Here is a 19,935-nt window from a genome sequence, read left to right as displayed (position 1 = left end):
TCTTGTTTATCTGCAGGGAACAGATGCTGTAAGGTAGAGGGAAGTACACCTTTAGCTGAGATTTCACCTTTTTTTTGGCTAGGAACTGCAAAGTGAAGCACCAAACAGCAAAGTACAAATCCACCCTTTTGACAGCAAGCTAATGACAGGTTTGATTTCTGGAACAAAAAAACTGTGCAACATTAAGCAGGTACGGAGAGTCCCCCACAAGAAAGCCATATTATGAAAAATAAATTAGCATGAGTGACTCAGACTACACAAAAATAACCTCTTCTTCCCACTCCCTCTGAAGTAGATAAGCAGATCTGAGCTCTTTGATCTGAGCTGGAATGCAGGGACAGGATTGGTGTCCCCAGCCCCAGCCTCCTGCATTATTCAGCTGTGCACATCCCGCTGTGGAACAGGTTTTCCATCCAGGAGGTGGGAGTGATGATCTGATTCAACCTTGGAAAACACTTTGAGGTCTGCGATCTTACTCAACAAATGTCAGAAATATTTTATCAGTAGTATTGGGTCTTTCCCATCTGGCCTGACAGCAAGAAGAAGAAGAAGAAAAGTAAATGCCAAAGTTCAAAATTAAACAGGAGATGCTGAATTACACATGAGACAACTACAAAGAGAAAAATAGTCCATTAGTGTTGAAAATAAATTCCAAGACAAAACTTCTTTGTTTTGAGGCCTTTCAGTTTTGGTTGAAAATAAAAAAGCTGCCCTGACAGTAAAATAATCTGGAGTTTTTAATTTCTTGGGGCTATTTCCTCTCCTTTGACTGGATGTTAGTGGGCACTGAACCAGATGCTGGCAGAATGAATGCAACTACGTATTTTCCCTCCCTACCTATATACACACAATTGCTGCTGCACAGAACTGAATTAGCCCTATATAAACACATGGAAAGTGAGGAACTGATGGCACTAAACAATAGGACAGCACAGCACAACTGAACCCTGCACTGACACTTCTGACCACAGCAAGAGGACTGTGCCTCTGCTACTCTACCCAGCAAAGCTGCTCATGGCTGAGGCTAAAAGTCTTTTCAGTGCCAGAGCAACAAACACCATAAATATCTGGGCATTTCTGCATTAAACATAAATACAACTGCATGTGAAGTAAGCTACAGCAGGATATGCCCTTCATCTACTGAAATGAATGGCAGAACTCCCTTTGGCTGCCATGACTTATGTAGATAAATAAAAGCACTGAATAAAGGGCAGGTATAAATCTTAAAACAAAAAAGAAAAAGATAGCTTTATCAATCCCTAGACAAGGGTTCATTATCTCCTAAGAGCTACAGCACTTTGATACAGACTGAAGAAAAAATCAGCCAGCTTTTGCCTATAGAACATTTTAAAGCACAAAACCTGCATCTTTTCTTCTGCAGTTACCTAAAAGCAGACCTCAATGCTTCCATCCTACAGAAGAAATCCTCTCAGGGCAATGCTTTCCCTTGCTTTGGTTCCTGCTGACCACACTTCCATCCGGGGGGATTTCCCCTGGCTGCACAGCCTGGCAGAGCCTGCACCATGTATCCCCTGCCTCCAGCGTCCATCCCATCTCCAGCCATCCCTTCTCACCCTAAAGAGAATGAGTAGTTTTAAAAGTCCTCTTGAAAGCTGCAATGGTTCTTTACCTTCTGACCACACCAGGCAAAACTTCCCCAAGCCAGAAAAGCAACAGGAACACAAATGGGCTTGGTGAGGAAAGGAGCAGCAGCTCAGGCTGCATCCCCTGAGGAAATAACACTCTCCTGGAAGAAGGGAAGTCTTCTCTCCACAGAAGGAATGTTTAGGAAGTGATTTCACACAATGAAGTATCTGCTAGAGACTGGCAAGAAGTGTCAGACTTCAAAGTAAAGAGCTGACCTTTTTTAATTCTGTGGATTGGTGTTGTGGGTGAGGAGTTTGCAAATCCACAAGTGGTTGTCAGTGAGCCCACACCTCACACCCCTGCACCCTAGAAAGACCCTCCCTAATCCCACTAAATTCCCATCTGCAAGGCTGCAGGAATGCTGCCCAGTGGGTGCAAGAGGGCTGCAGGCAGAGCAGCTGATCCAGCTGCAGCCATGCAAGACAGTGCCATGCCGCAAGTTTGTCACCATCCCCTGGCAGAGCCCATCTCTCCTGGGATATGCAGGACACAGCTTGGGTGGGACAGTTGACCCCACCAGGTCAAGCTGAGGGGGCTCCTCTGAAAGGGACCCCCCCAGTCCTACCTTCTCACCCCATTTCTGCCTCCCTTCTGCATCGTTGGCTGAGCATTTCCACCAGTTACCCTGAACCAAATCAAGTGCTCGTGCAGCAGAGTCCACTAAAACAGCAGAAAATAAATCTGAGGGGAAAAGAAAAAACAACAAAAAGAAAAGCTTATTAGTTCATTTTTGCTGAGCTAGCAAGTTGGCCTGGCACGTGCCAGAGGCAGCACAAGGGTACCTGTCTGGGGACACAGTGGAGACAGGAGGGGGACAGTGCGTCTAGAGAGTGACACCTCCTCATTTTTTGGCAGCAGGGAGCTGAGAGGTGAGCTCAGGCAGATGTGGAAAGGCAGCCCTGAGAGGGGAATTGGCACTGCTATAGACTATAGACACGGCATCCTCATCGAGCAGGAGCTGGACAGGGGAGGGGAGCCCCAGCCTCCCCCTCCCACGGGCCACAGCAGACACCCTGGGGCAACAGCGTCTCAAACTGCTCAGCTACGACTGCCAGATGCTGCCTGTCTGTGGCTTAACTGCATTTAGCACACGCAATGAAAAAAATCTGTATCAAATTAGAAAAATGAGTAATGTTAATGGGAGCTGCACGCAAGTGCTGGTAGGACAAAGGCTCCCCTTGTTAGCTCAGCTGCCAAACGCAAAGGCCACCATTAAAGACCCATCAAGGTACCACCAGGATACAATACAGATCAAGTGTGACACACTTCCATGCTCTAGGCAGGTCTGTGGTGGTGTCAGGAATCTGCTGGGAACTACCCTGAACCTCACAGAGAGCAGAGATCAGCACGGGGCCATGCGCTGTGAGCACAACTGGCTGGACCTTTTTCAGCAGAAAATGTTGATTCATCAGAACCCAAACTTTTTGTGGGAACAGAGGGCCTCTGATGAAATATCTCTCTCTCTGGGAGGGAGAGGCTTGAAAAGCAAAGCAGGGAGACAGGCACGTCTCCTGGAAGAGGCACCAGCGCCCCGACTCAGGCGCGCTCACCGAAGGCGCACACATGGAAGATCTAGATTTGTATCTGCAGCCCAAGCCAGGCAAATGAGGGGTGGCAACTTCTGCCTCCACATCCTCAAAGAGGTGGCCTGACCATCCATACTGGGAAAGGGCTCTCTCTCCCCGAAAACCTGCTCCTTCCTTGTTCATTGCAGGGAAAATGTCAGAAATGTGGTGACTTTAAGGAAGTCACCTTTAAGCCAGCTTGCACATCAAGAGACAGGACAAGGGGTTGAGATGTTGAGATATGCTTTTTGAAAGTTCAAACTTCAGACTGATATCAAGACTAGGCTGCCAGCAGGGAGAAGACAAATTTTGCAGGAAAAACAGTGTTCCCTACACTGGGTATGTGGGAAAAGCAGACTGACCTCCAGCTGAACTGCTGAGGTTTTGCTGGATGACTCTTACATGAAACGGTTACCCATAAATTATATCACATTCTAGATGACCACTGATGATGGACCACTCAGAGAACATAATCTCCTTTAAAACCAGTAATTTTCCTTCCTCTTCGCCTACCCCAATATTAAATTATTTCTTAAAATAATTACAAAACCAGAATACTCATTTGAATTAAGTCTATGTTAGTAACTCTTGAACCGGCAAAAGGTTGGACCACCAGATTCCAGAAGCATTATCTGAAAAATACTACATTTCCAACCAAATTTGAAGCACCTCACAAGACAACAGATTGCAAATTTAAAATTAGATTCTAGTGGGAGGCCCTGGTGACAAATCTGTATTTTTCTCCTGGAGCATAGCTCGAAGGCTGTGAGAACCAGAACAATGATCAAATCCACAGCGGGCAGTGAGCCTACAGAAATAAACTTCTGCTAAAATCTGTCAGCCAACAACAAAGATTTTCACTGAACTCACCAGAACCACATAGAAAAATGTACAAGACTAATAACCAAGTGTGAACACACACATTTTATTATAATTAAAATGTGCTTTTTCAAAAGGGCAGTAGAGAGGCTGAAATTCCACAGAAAGTCTTTGAGTTTCTCAGAAACTCCAGTGGCATATTTCATTGTTTTCACATCAGAACCTCTTAACCAGACACTTTTGTGAGCCGCTCTCACATGTGTTAAAGTAGGGATGGACTCCAGAAAGACCCTGGAGGCATATAGAGTAAGAGGAGGAGGGAGGGAGGGAGGGAGGGAGGAAGGGATGTCACCAGGAGCTGCTTGAAAAGCCCCTGTGCTGCCAAGCCCGGGTACCCAGCACATGCAGCTTGTGCCCTTGCCCTCCCCAGCATCCCAGAGCACAGCAAAGCCCTACAGAAACACAAGGGACGCACATGTACCTTCCGAGGCAGTCCCGGTATCCAGCGCAACCTTCCCCCAGAGAGCTGTGGCATTTAGAGGTACAGAATTGCAAATGACCCCAAAATGAGCAGTTACTGGGACTGCAGAAGCTGTCAGCACCTGCCACTCAGCGACTCCATTACTCCCGCGTCAGAGTCTATGACTACATGCCAAAAACCTGGGGAGAAAGGGGAGAAAAACAAATCAGACAAAGCAGGGTTAGCAGGGAGGGCTGTACAGGAGCATCTTCTGCCAGGGCCTGCCATCAGCACTTACCTAAGGAGCACTGGGCAGCACAGCACAGAACGCTGTGCTCAGATCGGGATGATGAAAGCTGATGGTGGCAGCATAAATGAAAAACCCAGTCAAGCACCACCAGCCCCAACCACAGGACATGGAGAGCTCCTCTTCCCAACAAAAATCCCCCCAGACTTCAACATTCCCTCGCTGAGGCTGGTCTGTCTCAGCTCAGGGCCAAAACCACACCTGAATCTGACGACGACCACCAAGAGAGGCACCTTCCAACACAGAAGGGCCGAATTTCTGGCAGCAAGGGGAACCCAACCACCCAGGAGACGCTGGAAGGGCTCGCAGGAGATTTCTCTGCAGACTGTCTCATTTATGGAAAAGGCTGTTTTCCAGGCAGGGATTTCATTACCCTTTTCCAAGGGTGAATCACACACTGGGGCAGAGCATTTACATCTGGTTTTGTGAGCAAGGAAAGGGTTCTCAGGTTAATTGTGCTCACAAAGGCACAGATAGAAGAGACCAGTCTGTGCTTACATAGACCTGAGACCAGTCCTTAGGGCAGTCCTCAAGTCAGACACTGATGTCATGTGAACACCAAATCTCAGCCCTTTCCAGGCCTGGTACCACTGGTGAGCTCCTCTGCAAGGAGCCCAGCTCTAGTCCAGGCCTGGGAGAGGCTGAATGCATTCCCAATCCAGCTCTCACCCAACTCCTCCTTCTCCCAGTCAAACACCAGCACTAAAACATCACCTCAACACTGAACACAAACTTGGGAGAGTTATAAACTTCTTCACAGCTCCCAGGGAACAAAAACCTGGGGAGGGATTATGGCTGCCCTTCATGTTCTTGGAGCTGCTTAGCGGAGAAAGTGGAGTGATCCTCACTCTTGGCTGGATTCTCAAAAGAGATGAGAGTCATTGGCTCTTTAAAATTAAAAATATTCTTATTTTCTTTCTCTTCCTTCATGTTCCCTTCTTTGCTCCCCACCTCCCCCTCTTCCCCCAAGCTGTTGGTTGAGATCTGAAAAGCAGTTCATGAATTGCTCAGGAGCTGGCAGGAATTAATAAAATTAAGCTCATTTATATTGAAATGGACTCATTATCATGCCAGCTGCCAATAATTTCCAAGAGGGGAATCTTGCTGACAAAAAAAGGTCCTACAGGCAAGAGGCTCCCCACCTGCACCCACCACACAGGGAGCAACCCTGACACGAGCATTCCTCACCTCCCAGGAAAGGGAATTGTGACCACTGCTGTTCAGATCTGCCTGCTACTGCCTCAAAAAAACCTGACCAAAAGAAGAGCAAGACAGGCATAGCCCAGCATTCTGTCAGATCTTCCACCCTGACATGGCTTTTGAGAAGTTTGTAACTCGGTAAAATCTTCTCCAGGGTTACACAAACTCTGGTCATCCCCCTGAGAAACCAGCTCCAAGGCAGCCTGTTCCACACACCACCTGTGCTTCTCCAGCAAAAGCCCTTCTCTCCTGGCAGTCCTTTGTTACAAAGGGGATGCTTACACCTGGATTCTGCATTATCCAAATCCTCATGCTGCTCCAGTACATCTGAAGGGCTGGGAAAATCCTTTGCCACAAACAGATGGGTACTGGGTACCACAGCTCCTCCAGAAGAGAAGGATTTATCATTACCCATCAACTCTTTCCTGGAAAGTTTTGCTCCTTTTACAACTTGGACATCTTTCCTAAATCAAACCAATTCATACTTTTCAAGAATAATGTCCTTTTTTCATACTTTGACATTAATATGCAGTGGAACAGTCCTCAGTGTCCTGGTTCATTCCAACAGCCCAGGCTCTGCCGCAGCAGAATTTCCTGAGTTCTGAAGCAGCCTCCAGCAAAGCCTTCCTTCCAGCAAGGTCTTGGAAGGTCCAACAGGGCAAAAAGTGATGCCCATGCTCCTCGTTCAGGAGGAAGGGCTGAAGCAAACACAAGCACAGCTCCATCACTTCCTTTCCAGCACAGAGCCCTTTCTGGTCATGTTTGCTCCCATGGAGACTGGCCAAGGGAGAAGCTGACCAGCGACCCACCAGTCTGTTCTCTGGGGAGATGGGACAGTTGTAAACATCGACACATGGAACAACTGATCTGATTAAAAAAAAAAAAAAATCAAATAAAGATTTCCAAACTTCTACACTAGAGACAAAACATCCCCTCTCAGCACCGACTGCTCCCAACACATCCCGACACTCAGACACATCCCTGGTGTGTGCGAGCCAACACCTGCACACGTCAGTGCAGCTCCCCATCCTCTGAAGGGCTGCAGGCAGCACAGCTGTATTTACTGCACAGCCACACAACAGTGCCAGGCCAAGGAGATCCCCCAGGGCTCTTTGTGCCGCCACTCCCGGCCAGGGAGCGCAGGAAACATCCACGCATGGATTAAATGGAGAGCAGGGAAGCAGAGCAGATTAAAGGAGCACCTTGTTGTTCTTCACATCTGCTACCTGCGATTTCAGGTACAGCAAAGAGCTCTGACTTCCACATGCTGCGGCAGTTTGCAATGCCAAGGCTGGAGAAAAATGCAGCACATCTGTTTTCTGTTTGCTTGACAGGAACATTAATGGATGAAAAATATGGAAACTGTAGCTTTTTAAAAGCCTCTTTTTCAAAGCACAACCCTTCCTTTCCAGAATGAAAAAACTCAGTGTGCAAACACTTGTCCAGTGAACAGGAAAAGTTGGCAAGAAGGACGACAGCTCTCTTTCAATTCTATTTTTACCTTTTCATTTTATGAGGCATTGTATTTGTCAGATTTCAAATGCAATCAGTTGGTTGCTAAATAAATCCTCATGCAGTGTGAAGAAGCCCTCGGTAACTCTACCATCAAGCAGGATGTACATACAGAGACAGGAAGCAGTAGGCATTCCATACAGAAACCATTCAATATCCATCAGCAGCTCTGGGCTGTATTCCCTACCCACAATCCCAGTTCCATGCCACTGTAACTCCAGTGTTCAATCCCATCTCCTGAAATGGAGAATCAGGCCCTTGGTTTGTCACTGGAGGCCACATTTTGTTAGTCAATAGTTAGTTAGCTAATGTGAATTGCTGCTGAGATCAGCCCAGCCAATGCCTTGCCCTGAGACCAAGGTAAATGCTCTCCTGTGCTTCAGGGTTCTGCTGGCCTGACAACTCTGGCTCTCCCCATCCCATATCCCTGGGCTGCTCTCTGCAAAACAAAACCCCCAGGAGAGGGAGCATAACTTATCCTGAGCTGGAAGGGACCCACAGGATCAGAGTCCAGCTCCTAGCCCTGCACAGACACCCCAAGAAGCCTCCAAACCCTTCAGCAGCCTCGTGACCCTCCTTTGGATGTTCTCCAATAGCTTTAGATCCTTCTCAAACTGTGGTGCCCAAAGCTGCCCCCATGCCTCGAGGTGAGGCAACACCAGTAATGGATCCATGGATGGTTGGATGGATGGCTGGATGGATGGATGGAGAAGAGACTGCTCTGTGCCCAGATCTTTGTTCAGAAATGCACCAAGCTTTCCTGATCTCGATCTAGACACAGAGCCCTGAGACCAACTTTAGATTGCAGAAGCTGGTTGACTTTTAAAGCACTGAAAATAAATTACAAACGTGCTCCTCTCTGTGTTTTCTTTCTATGACATTTAAAATGCCATAGAAGCCTTTTGTTTGTGAGAAAAATTAATTTCAAACAGAGCACTGCTTGTGAGAAAAATTAATTTCAAACCAACCACGGCTTATCCTACCTCATGAGGAGAATGGCTGCTCCTGAATCTGAAGTCTGCCAACAATGACCATCCAGGAAGGTCGGGGATCCATCCATCCATCCCCAGGAATGGGCTGCTGGAGCTCCGATTGCAAAACCTCTTTGTGCTAGCACGCAACCTCCGTGTCTGTCACGGCTGCGAGAACAACGCTGGTGATCCTCCAGATGAAGAGGAGGGCAAAGAAAAATAAACCCACATTCCCTTTGAGAAGAATTCCTGAAGGTGAAGGTGTGGGAAGCCCTGGTCCTCCAAATGCAGCACCACCCCTATGACAATTCCCAAGGGAGGGATCAAAAGGCAAAAAGAGAGGGAGGAAGGAAGATTTGTCGAGAGACCTTAAACCTCCACAGAGACAACAGTCAGCAATCCCCAAATCCCAGCTAAAGGAAACAAAACCAGGAGCACAGCACTGAGAAAGCACTGTGGGGCCTTGGCAATAAATTAATGAAAAAGCAGAGCAGGTAGCCCAAGGGAAAGCCCCTTCTCCAGGGTTTCTCTATTTATAGAGGGGATGTGAATAATTGGCACGGTTGTGGGTTTGTTTGTTTTTCAATCATTTTTACAACAATCTGAGCATGTTTTAACTCTTTCTCCTTCCCTTCCCTTTTATTTTTAATGGTGGGAAAATCCCCCTTTCTACCCTGGGGGGAATCTGCAAGGTTTTACACATTTCCAACAAAGGGCAGAGCAGGGGAATGATTCTAATTTCAGATCATCAGACATAAGCAAATCTATGGGAAGCCATGAGGTCAACTCCCTGGAGCCTGTGGGGCAGACTAAGCCCAGCCACGAGGGAACTGCAGGGAAGAAGGAGCCCGCTCAGCCTCCATTGAGTCTCTGAGCACGGCATGTACCTTTACATGATACTTGAAAAACTGAAAGAATTCCCAAAATGCAGCTGAAATAAAAAATAAGGTGCAGCTTGTTTATTTACCTTTAGGTTCTATGTTATTGTTATTACACTTTGCTTAAAAAGGGCTTTCTGCTTGTGCCAAATGAGCCGAGAACTGCTGATACACAGCAAGGGTGGGACGTGCCAGATGCACTAAAAAGATTGAGAAGTAACAAGGAAATGTTCAGGCCAGGAGACAGAGCTCCAAATGGATCTGTGGGAGCTCTCACTGTACAGCCAAGGAGTGGGACCTTGCCTGCACAGAAGAACCACCCAGCACCACAGGTTCCAGCAATAAAAATTGAAACCCTTGGCTTGAGTGACCAACGAGACAGGATGTGAAGGATTAAAGAAGGTGTGGAAAAAAATTAAGGGCAATAATTGTGGTAGGGGGAATTGGAGAGGAAGTGCTTGGTGTATCTCCTCATTTAAGCACTGAGGTAAGTAATCTGATTTTCAAGCAATGCCAAAGACCTCACACAGATCATTAAGATGGTGCCTGAGATATGAAGTATCTAATTTTAGATACCCTGACTTAAGTACTAGGGAGGGATTCCAGAGGTCTGCGGAAAAACCGGTGTGAAATACAACTCAGGCAGTTCAGCAGAGCTTTCCCTTTCTGGTCCCTCTCTCTGAGGGAGCGTGAGGAGCCTCGCTGAGCACCAGAGCTGTGTAAGGTTCCTCAATTACTGCTTTAGAGCCAGGAGAAAGGACAGCAAAATAACTTCCATAATAAGAAAAAGGATTGGAGCAAAGGATGTCCTTTGCAGATGACAGCATGCATTACACAAGTTTTGGCACCAGGAGCTGTCTGCGAGTGTGTGCTTTGAAATCAGCACCTGTCCTTCACTGAAACTGCACTGGGGTGGGATGGAGAGGCCAGCAGCTGCAGCACTGCAGGGAGAGCTGGATTCCTGCTGCCACGCTCCCAGAGCTCCCTGCTCTCTGGGAACACAGTGCAGAAACACCCAGCACAGTCACATCCCGGTGGCAAAGGGTACGGCGTGACTAAGGAGGAAAGCTGTGTCCAACCAGCAGAAAGCATGCATTGAACGTCCCAAACTTCCCAAAATCAAGAGTTTATTGCCTGGAACGTCACTGGCAGCACGGACAGGGTTCTCTGGTGGGGCAGGAACAAGGGAAGATGCTGACACAGCCACTCACCCAGGCCCAAAGCCTGGACTCTCCCCACCCTCCTCTTGCTCCCAGCGCTCCTGCCATGGCTGCTGGAGACCACAGGAGCAACAAAAAGCAACCCAAGCTTCCCAAAACCCGACTGAGAATCCTGCCTGCTGTTTAAGCAGAGCCTGGAGGAGGCAGGTAAGCAGTGCCCAAGTGCTCAGCCGCTGCCACCAGCCCCAGAAGAGCAGCTCTCCCCAGCGGGCGTTGCCATGGCACAGCCCTGTCCCTCCACAACCACAGATGGCAAAGCTTGGTTGGTGGGTACCAGCCTGGCACTGCCCAAGGTGAATTAAGCACTCTGAATGAAGCACTCGGGTTTTATCTTGCACGTCCTGGCAGGACCTGATAGCTTCCCTCTATCTGGGCTGACCAGTTCCAGTCACGACTCGCCCATCACATCTCCTGACACAGCTCTCCCCCGGGCAAGGAACACACCACTCCAGGGCCACATGGTTGGATGTTACTTCTTTAATTAAGAGGGGACAGAACCCATGAGGGATGGAAATCCCAGGAGAAGACACCCTCGGGGCTCAGGGGGTGAGCCCCCACCCTGGGAAGAGGTGGGAAGGGAGATGAGCCAGAAAAAGGATGGATCAGCAAATGCTCTGGAGAGGAAAAGCCAGAACTACCAAAAGCCAGGCTAAGGCAGCTCAGGGTGGAAAGCTGATACCTATCAGCTCTGAGTGTGGCCTCCAACTAAAATGAAGGCTTTGCCTCCTTTTCCAGGGAGTGCATGGCGGGGAGGGGCATGTGAATCACCACATCTGAGGTTATCAGGAGCAAAATCCAGAGTTTAAAATGTGCCAGTCAGCAGCAGCTTTCAATCTGCATCCCAAAACTATGAGAGAAGCAAGCACAGGGATATAGGAAAGAATTTTTCTATTAAAACCTGCAGCTCAGGATCCTGCCTGGGACTGCAGAACAAGTGATCCCAGCAGTGATGTATCCATCTGTCTGTCAATGGGATGCAAGGCTGGAGAGCACAACTGAGAGATGGAACCGGGAATCATACAGGAAAAAATGGGAAACTGAATTCATTTCTGCCTGCTACTCTTGATCACTCCCTGCAAGAAGATGAGCAATTTCCCAGAGGAGGAAAGGCAGAAGACACCTTTCCAGGAAACTGCTAGTGGAGCTGAAAATGACAAAAACTGGCCCAGGAATTATGATCTGCAGAAGAAACTTTGCACAGGGGTTATGCTGAGGAGAGAATTACCTCACTCAAGTCTTTTCATGTTTTCAATGCAGACACATAAAAATGAAATGTGCTGGTGACTTGTGCTGAGGACACAGAGCTGGGAAAAGTCAGAGCACAGAACAGACCTTTTGTCTCATACTGATCCCAGAGGGCCATGAGCTCCCGGTGTGACAGAAATGCCAAGGAAAGCAAATGTAAATCAAAGGATGCATCAAGCAGGACTTGCACAGCAGAAACAGCAGTGACCGATGCTTCAGAAGACACTGACCTCATCTGGAACACCACAATCCTCATTGGGGCTGAGGTTAGCACAGACCAGACACTTTCAGCAAAGGCAAGGCCAAAGTGAAGCTTCACTCTGAGAGGAATTCAGAACAACAAAGCTGCTGTCAAATGGAACACAAGCAGAGAGGCAGCTGAGCAGCCCCAGTGCATCCAGCTGGGGGTTCAGGGGCTGAACACCTCCCTGGACCCCCGACCAGCCTCAGTGAGACCCACGGATCACAGCTGCACAGAGGGACAGAGGTCGTCCTTCCCAAACTCAAGCTGTTCCTGAGCAATAGGGAAAAAACAATGACAAATCCTCCACAGTTTGGCAGCACCACAGTTGGTCCAGGTCCTCCTCTGGCTTTGCAATCTGGTCAGTAAGAGGAGAATGTTGTTGTTGGCACACGGGAGCTGTCTGTGAGGGGTGCCAGGTGACCAGCTGCAGGGCTTGTACCCGTGAGCTCCTGACATCCTGCACAACACACTGCCAAAACCAGCTTCAGCTTAGTCCTCTCCTGAAAATGATTCCAAAAGTAGTGCCAGAGAAGGAGTAAGGAGAGATGTTCCAAACCCTAGTGGGAATATTTCAACACCAGACTCTTGCTGCCTTTTCGTGCAGTTACTGCCGGCTACAGTCACAGAAACAAAACAGTGAGCAGAAGTATGAAGAAGTGGGAATTTTTTATAGGCATTCTAAACTATGTGTCAGGAACACAAACCCGTCATAAAACAACAGCTATGCCTCCTCCAAATGCCAGGTTGGTGAGGTATCAGCCACACCACCAAACAAAAGCACAGTAAATCTACCCAGCACTTTAATGAGTGGACATGGCAGTCAGTGCTCTGGGCTGGCGACATCATGCACAGGTTGGACCCCACGACCTTAGAGGTCTTTTCCAACCTGTGACTGATAGTTTCAGCAGCAGGTGCCATTCCATCATTTCAGTGCTTCACATTGGCCCAGAATAGCCCTGGAAGAAAAGAACCTCTTTATATTTAAAGAGCAGTAGATGATTTCAGTAGTAAATTTCCTCTTTACATTTAAAGAGCAGTAGATGATTTCAGTGGCTGTGAAAGCCACTGGTGTTTTCTGTGGCACCATTCCCAGGCCAAATGAAAGCAAACCTTGCAGGAGATGCACACTCAGTCTATCTGTGCACACATTGACCAGAGCTACCTTGCCTGTGCTGCAAGGGAATTACTCAGCCCACCTGAGCTCACAACAGCTCCTGAATTCACCTGAATGGCTTCTGTCCCAAAACAGAGCCACCTCCAAGCTGCATCCAGCCTTTCCCAGTAATTTCCCAGCACTGGTTTTGTCTGCATGCACACAGCCCCCTCTGTGTTACTGCTTAAAGCAACTCTTACTCAAAAGGGTATTAAAATTAACATCAGGCACTTTCCTCTTCAAAGATGCTTTTCCACCCTACTGAGCCAAAGCCACCAGAGAAGGTGACTCTCCTGTGCCCTCCACTCCACCAGCAGCCACAGCCACATCTCCACACTGATACTATAGACCCAGGCCAGAAGTGGTAACTATTTTTGCAGTGAGTGGATGCACCTCAGACACAAAGTGACTGCTGGCATTTTCAAGAGAAGCCCTTTAAATAGGGGACAAAAGAGAGAAGCAAAGGACACATTTACAACAGAGCTAAACAAAGACTCCATGGTTCTGCACCAGCCCTTGTATCTCTTTTTGGAAGGCAATAATCTTTGTGCCAGTTCAGGGGGGTTTTATCTTGAACTTTTCTGCTCTCTACTGTAGATTCTGTCCTACAGGTGCTCTGGAGACCTCTGAATGTTCTGCCATCAAGGACAGTATTGGTTCTGAAAAGATCTCCTTATCACACATCATTGATGGGCTGTACATCCTTTCAAGTCATCCATGAGCAATATCAAAATATTTCAAATGCAATTCCCTTCTTTATTTGTTTTCTTAGGTTTTTTTCCCACTTTTAGAGCTGACCTATCTACACAAAAAGAGGGGGGAGAGGTAAAAAACCCCGTACTTTGCAGTTTATTATTTACAGTTTTCAATCAACTCCTACAAAACCTTTCTCAAGATATTATTCCCTGCATATTAAAGGAGGAAGGACAGCTCTGTGCAGTGCAGGAATCAAAGCACAGCCTCCACACTGGGGCCAGATCTACATTACAAATATTTGCCAGCACAGCTGTATTCACTGCTGTGTTGGGACATGACCTCTGACTGTGCCTGCAGAGGCCACTGCAATACGGTTACAGCAGCAAAATGATGATGTGACTACAGTAACACATCTTTCTTTAAGTCTCAAAGAAAACCAAGCTCAAGAAAAGCTCCCCCAGCAGCAGCACAGCTCCACCGGCACGACACAGAACACAAACACTCCCAGAGGAGTTTTCCCCATGGCTCCCCATCTGTAGGGCTGCAGCAGGGATGGGCAGAGGGGAAGGAGAAGTGTCTCCATGCCTGCAGAGTGCTGACTGCAGCCTTTTCTTGCCCAGGGAGCTGCACATGGGGCAGCTGGGAACAAGCCGCAGCACGAGCGGCACGGCGAGCTTCCGCCCGCGCAGAGCGGCTCCCCAACACCCTGCCTGCCAGCCACGCTGCCAGCGGGCAAAACTCCCTCCCTGGGCTCTGCACCAGGCCCCCGAAGGAGCCACGAGCTTTGCAGAATGGCACATGGAAGCAAAAAGCTCAGCCCAGCTTCTGACGTCGCAGAGGGAAATCTCTCTTGCGCACAAAGAGGTCACAGCAAGAAGGAAAAGGCCAAAGGGAGCAAAGAACACGGGGGAAATCTCAGAGAAACAAGATATTGCTTCTCTGCCTTTTCCATAAACCATTTCCTCAGGGGTCATTTTTAGGAGCTTTTCTTTGACTCACAGCCCCCTCAGCAGCCAGGCCAGCTCCACTCGCCCCTCTCAGACTGCAGGGAAGGCTCCTTCTCCTCTTCCTCGTCCTTCCCATCTCCCTTCTGTGCCCCAGGAGACCCAGCAGAGCCAGTGACGAGGAGGAGAAGAAGGAGGAGAAAGCACAGGCAGTTCTCTGCCACCCCAGGTCACAATCCCCATCTCATTTTCCCATTAAAACAAAAAAATACCCTTCAAAAGAAACTCACAATAAATTCTGAAAACATCCTTGTTAACAACCTACGTATAATTTTTTTAAATACCTGAAATTGTCCCAGCAAAGCACCCAAAAAGCAGCCCAGATACTCTCCTCCCTCTGCAAAAAGTGTTCATTGCTCTTAACTGCAGGGAGCCAAAGGAAGGCAGCACAGGCTGGAGAAATCCATCCCTCCTGGTGCCATCTATAAGGCTGCAATTAGCTACCAGTATTTCTGTAACCCTATATAGTGCTGCAAACAGAAAATCTATTAACTGGGACATTTTTGTGGGATTTCTGTCAGTTTGATTGTTCCAGAGGCTTATATTTATAAAAGATACAAAAACCTGACGGGCTTCCTTTGTTCAGTGTTTCACAAAGATCCACCAACTTTCAGGGTTCAATTCCACTATAATTATTAGATTAGTAATTATGTAAACAGGCAGTAAACCCCGCTTTAAGACAATAAAAACATTTCCAGAGTAACTTAACATTCAGAAGCAGAGTGAAGCTCCTCCAAGCACCACCCGAAATCCCACAGCACCAATTAATATTGGGATATTGTTTAGCCTGACCATTTACCATCACAACAGGTCACGAGGGAGAAGTAATTTAAACCAGCCATGGAATGGCTTTGAAATGAGACAAATAAACTACCACAGTGATGGCTGGAAATGTGGTTTGAGGCCCATTTCCACTACCCCCATCCCCTGTGAGCTCAGCTTTACCTGAGGAGTCAGGATGACCTCACAGGACAGGTGAAAAAGGGGGCACTCAGCACAGTGCTCATTCCCTGGATGGGCTGGTGGGATGGGAAAGGGGACTGCAACAAGCACCATGGTGAGGAGGGTACAGGGGTGTGTCACAGGGAAGAGAAGAGCCCCCCAAGCACCTTATCCCTCTCCATGTCCCACCAGCCCCCACGGGACAGGGCTGCAAGCACAAGGAGCCAGGCACTGAGGTTTGGCACGTCCTCCCTACACCCAGCTGTGGGAAAGGAGAGAAGCACTCCATTATCACTCCTCACGCAGGCTCTAACATGCCTCAACTTATTCTCTGCCTCTTAAAAAAACCCAAACAAGCCATGAAAAAGAATGTAAAATCACCTGGCAGGGCACCTCTCTGCTCCAGCTTGCAGGCTCTGCCCCACCATGTTCTTTTCCCAGCCCAATGTGACTTGTGAAATATTTTACACAATGGGCACATCCAACTTTACAAGGGAAACAACTTCCCAGCCCCACTGACAGAACAGGCTATGAGGGCTCCTGACATGGAGGAAACACGCCCTGATGGGATCTGGACACAGAGGTGAAATTAGGAATAACAAGTGTTTGTTTCCACAGGGTGCAGCAAACTCTGGCCAATGAGTGCATCCCATGCTCTGGAGGAACCCTTTCAGCACCACCAACCCCACCTGGGTGGCTGTGCCCAGCACTGCAGCACAGGGTGCAGATGCCAGGGGGGAAAAGGCCCTCCCAGGAATAGTTCAGCTGTGGGCAGGCAGAAGCTGTGCCAACGCCGCCGACTCAAACAACCACGCCTCGTGGAGCCGCTCGCAAAAGCTGCAGCTGAACCTGAGGCATGAAACAGCAACAAAAACCCAGCCAGTGAGGCAGCTGAGATCTGCAACACGGGAATCACTGAACCATGGAATGGTTTGGGTTGGAAGGGCCCTTAAAGCTCATCCACTGCCACCCCCTAACAGGGGCAATGACACATTGCACTATCCCAGGTGGCTCCAAGCCCTGTCCAGCCTGGCCTTGGACACTTCCAGGGATCCAGGGGCAGCCTCAGGGAGGCCAAAGAGACTGCAGTTACTCCTCCCAACAAATAAGAAGGCTGGAGAACTCTGGGACGGTTCAGTGTGAGGCTATGCCTCTGCTCCCAGGGTTAATAATCTGCTCCTTTCCCAGCCCCACATGTAAATACACAATTTTGGGGCACAGGGCTGCTGCTCTGAGTTCATGCTCCATAGTTCCATTTTAGTTTTCCTCCTTAAGGCCTGACTTCCAACTGCATTCTGAAAAGGAAACAAGTCCTGGACTTGTTTGAACAAGTGGGCAACACCTGCTCCAAGCTTTTGGCTTTACTGCATTGTCTGGGGTTTAAGGTTTGCTCTTTAAAGCCCAACCTAACTGGCTTTGGGGAAAAAAAAGACAAGTCTATAATCAGTTTTAGGAATAAGAGAGAAAAGGACTTCATTCATTCACTCCTTTGTTTTCAGGAAACTCACCCTGACATTTCTTTGCCAATACATCAGGAAAACTGCAGAAAATGCAAACACAGGCAGGATGGTGCTTCAAAGGGAGAAGGTACAGCCCTGCTTTGGCTCCAGTTTCTCCTGACCCAGCCTCTCTTCTGGGATATTTCTGTATCAGAGAGCCCATTTTACTGGAACTCTTAACAAGCAGGGAAGAGCACAGCAGCCCGCTGCCTGCCAAGTGCAATTTGTTTATGCAAGATTTCCAGAATCCATCTTCTTCTCTGCCCCAGAAACATGCTCTACACTCAGAAGGAAGATGCTGAAGTGTGATGATGTGGGAGCTGGGCAGAGCTGAGCGTTGCTGCAGTGGGAAGTGACTCTCAGCAGAGCCCAGGGATGGTTCCATCCCAGCAGTGACACGACTGGAGCTCTGCACCGTCCCCAGGGCCAGGCTGAGCTCCTTGCTTCCAACACCACCCCACAGGCAGCTCCACTGAACTGGCCACGATTCCAACCAAAAATCCTGCAGGATTCTGGCCAATTCCTGCAGGATTCTGGCCTGGCTGCAGCTGGGAGCAGGGAGGGAGGGATGTGAAGCAAGGGTTGTTCGTTCTCCTATTCCCGGTGACCATGCCCCAGCTCGTGCTTTTCCAGAGAACTTCCAGATTCATGGAGACAGGAGGACAGCTCCCAGTCCAGCCTGCCAGCCAGTGACTTCAGCCTAAATTGAACGGAACTGGGAATCCCACAGGAACACTGCTTGGAGGTTTTCTCTGCTTAAACACCATCCACCCACGTGAAACAGAAAAGAACTATTTATCTGTCGGGGGTGATTTCACCCAATTAATTCATTAAGGAGTTTGGAGGGAATATTTTGGAGAATGCCACATGCTGTGAGCAGATAAATAACATGTCCCACTGTACATGTTTCCTAACTTAGCCTGTATTTAAGGCAAGTAATAAGTAACAGCACTGAGCATGGTTCTTAACACCAACATAAAATTTTAAAAACTGAATGCTGAATAATTTTGTTGATTCCTTTGCAGTGCCAGTTGTAACAGGTTGATAAATTCCCACAGAAAATATATAATTCATAAGGACCTTGCAAGCCTCTGTTGGGACAATTTTTAGGGCTGTACTCAGCAAAAGATGATGCACAACAGGTTATGTACACCACAATGAGTTGGAATTTGCACACAGAGAAGAATAAATCAAAATAAATCCCATGTACTATCACGGCAGCCAACTATAAATTTTAATTTGGCTGTAGGGAAACCAAATATTGAGATTCTGGACTAGGCTGATCATGAAGTTTGACTGATGTCACACAAAGCTAACCTGATGCTTAAACAACGACAATTAATGAGCTGTTAGCTCCACTAGCCTTAAAATGTGAAAATTCTACCAATATTTTCCCAATCCACTCAGGTGAAAAAATATATCAATGCAAGTGTCATCCAGCTTTTTCAAAATTACAGTGCCATGAAAGAAACCAGGAGCAATGCTACCTGCCATGTCAGTAAATAAAAGTAGAACTAGAAGAGTAATAAATTCCATTCTTAATCAGGGAAAATGCCAGAAATAATTAAAAACTAATACCCCTTATGGAAGCCTAGCTGAAATATTTGCTGATTTAAAATTAAAATGGTCTTGCATTGGACTAACAAAGAGTTATATTTAGAGTATTTTCGATGTTCTCTAACTAAAAGCAGCACAGCCGACGTGCATCACCCCCCTGATTCCAGAGGGAGCCACAGAACACACCGGGCTGTGGGAAGCTGAGACACAAATGGTCATTTATCCCAAACCCCCACTCAATTTCTGTAAAAAACCCTGATAACCCAACCCTGCACATGATTCAAAAGCCTCCCGCTCTCAGGGATCAAGCTCCTCACATCCATTTCCACGTAATCCTCTGAGCACTATTGCAGTGTCACAATGGAAATGAAATAACAGCTCTCGAGTGCAGCTATTGAGATAATCACGCTCAGCCCGGGAAGGAACCAGCCACCCCTGATGGCCCTGCCATCCTGATCCCCAGCGAAACAGCTCGGTGCCAACAGGTGGCATTTCAGAGCCCGCTGTGCTGCTGAATAAAGCCGGCCTTACATAAAGCCGGCCCTGGGGGAGCCCATTTTGTGGCATTATTCTGATGGAACAACCTGCAGGACTCACACGGGGTGGGTTCACACCCCCCGTGCTTTCCTGCACACCGCTCGTTTCCACCTATTCAACGTCCCCAGAGAACGCTCAGCCCAGATGTGGGGGATGTTTATCACAGAAGGGCAGAGGTATTAAAAGCTGAGGGCTCTTTTCTCCCCCTAAGTTTTTAAATTCCAGAGAATTCCGTTCAATTGCAAGGCAAGGATTTCAGCGTGCAGCACCCTGGCTGCCTGACAGCTTTAGTGGGTTATTCAGTGGTGAAGCTTAACCAAAGCTGTGTCTGAGAGAGAAGGTGCTGGATTAGGGCTCTGCTCCTCAACCCAATTCCAGGGATTCACAGGCAAGAACCTGAAATCTCCCTGCATCTCAAAGCCCCCTGAGAAGCTCCTTTCCCGGTATCACTGAAAGAAAGACAGAATAAATTTCAGAAT

General features: G+C 48.0%; 1 protein-coding gene across 11 annotated transcripts in view; it reads right to left on the bottom strand.

Moving 5' to 3' along the window:
- TIAM1 (TIAM Rac1 associated GEF 1) overlaps positions 1 to 19,935 on the bottom strand; it is a 156,176-nt gene that overhangs the window by 70,810 nt on the left and 65,431 nt on the right. For 4 of the 11 annotated variants that reach the window (XM_072924252.1, XM_030264313.4, XM_072924250.1 and 1 more), the window contains one exon: positions 4,513 to 4,691. The exons of 6 other annotated variants lie outside the window; for them this stretch is intronic. The gene's annotated coding sequence lies outside the window, so the exon portion shown is untranslated. Of the gene's footprint in view, positions 1 to 4,512; positions 4,692 to 8,493; positions 8,779 to 19,935 lie in introns of those variants that run through there. One more of the 11 variants, XM_030264316.4, reaches the window with a different exon arrangement.

This window comes from Taeniopygia guttata, chromosome 1 (assembly GCF_048771995.1).
Source record: "Taeniopygia guttata chromosome 1, bTaeGut7.mat, whole genome shotgun sequence".
NCBI lineage: Eukaryota > Metazoa > Chordata > Aves > Passeriformes > Estrildidae > Taeniopygia > Taeniopygia guttata.
Note: the sequence above shows the minus strand (reverse complement) of the source record. Positions and strands in the feature narration are given on the sequence as shown.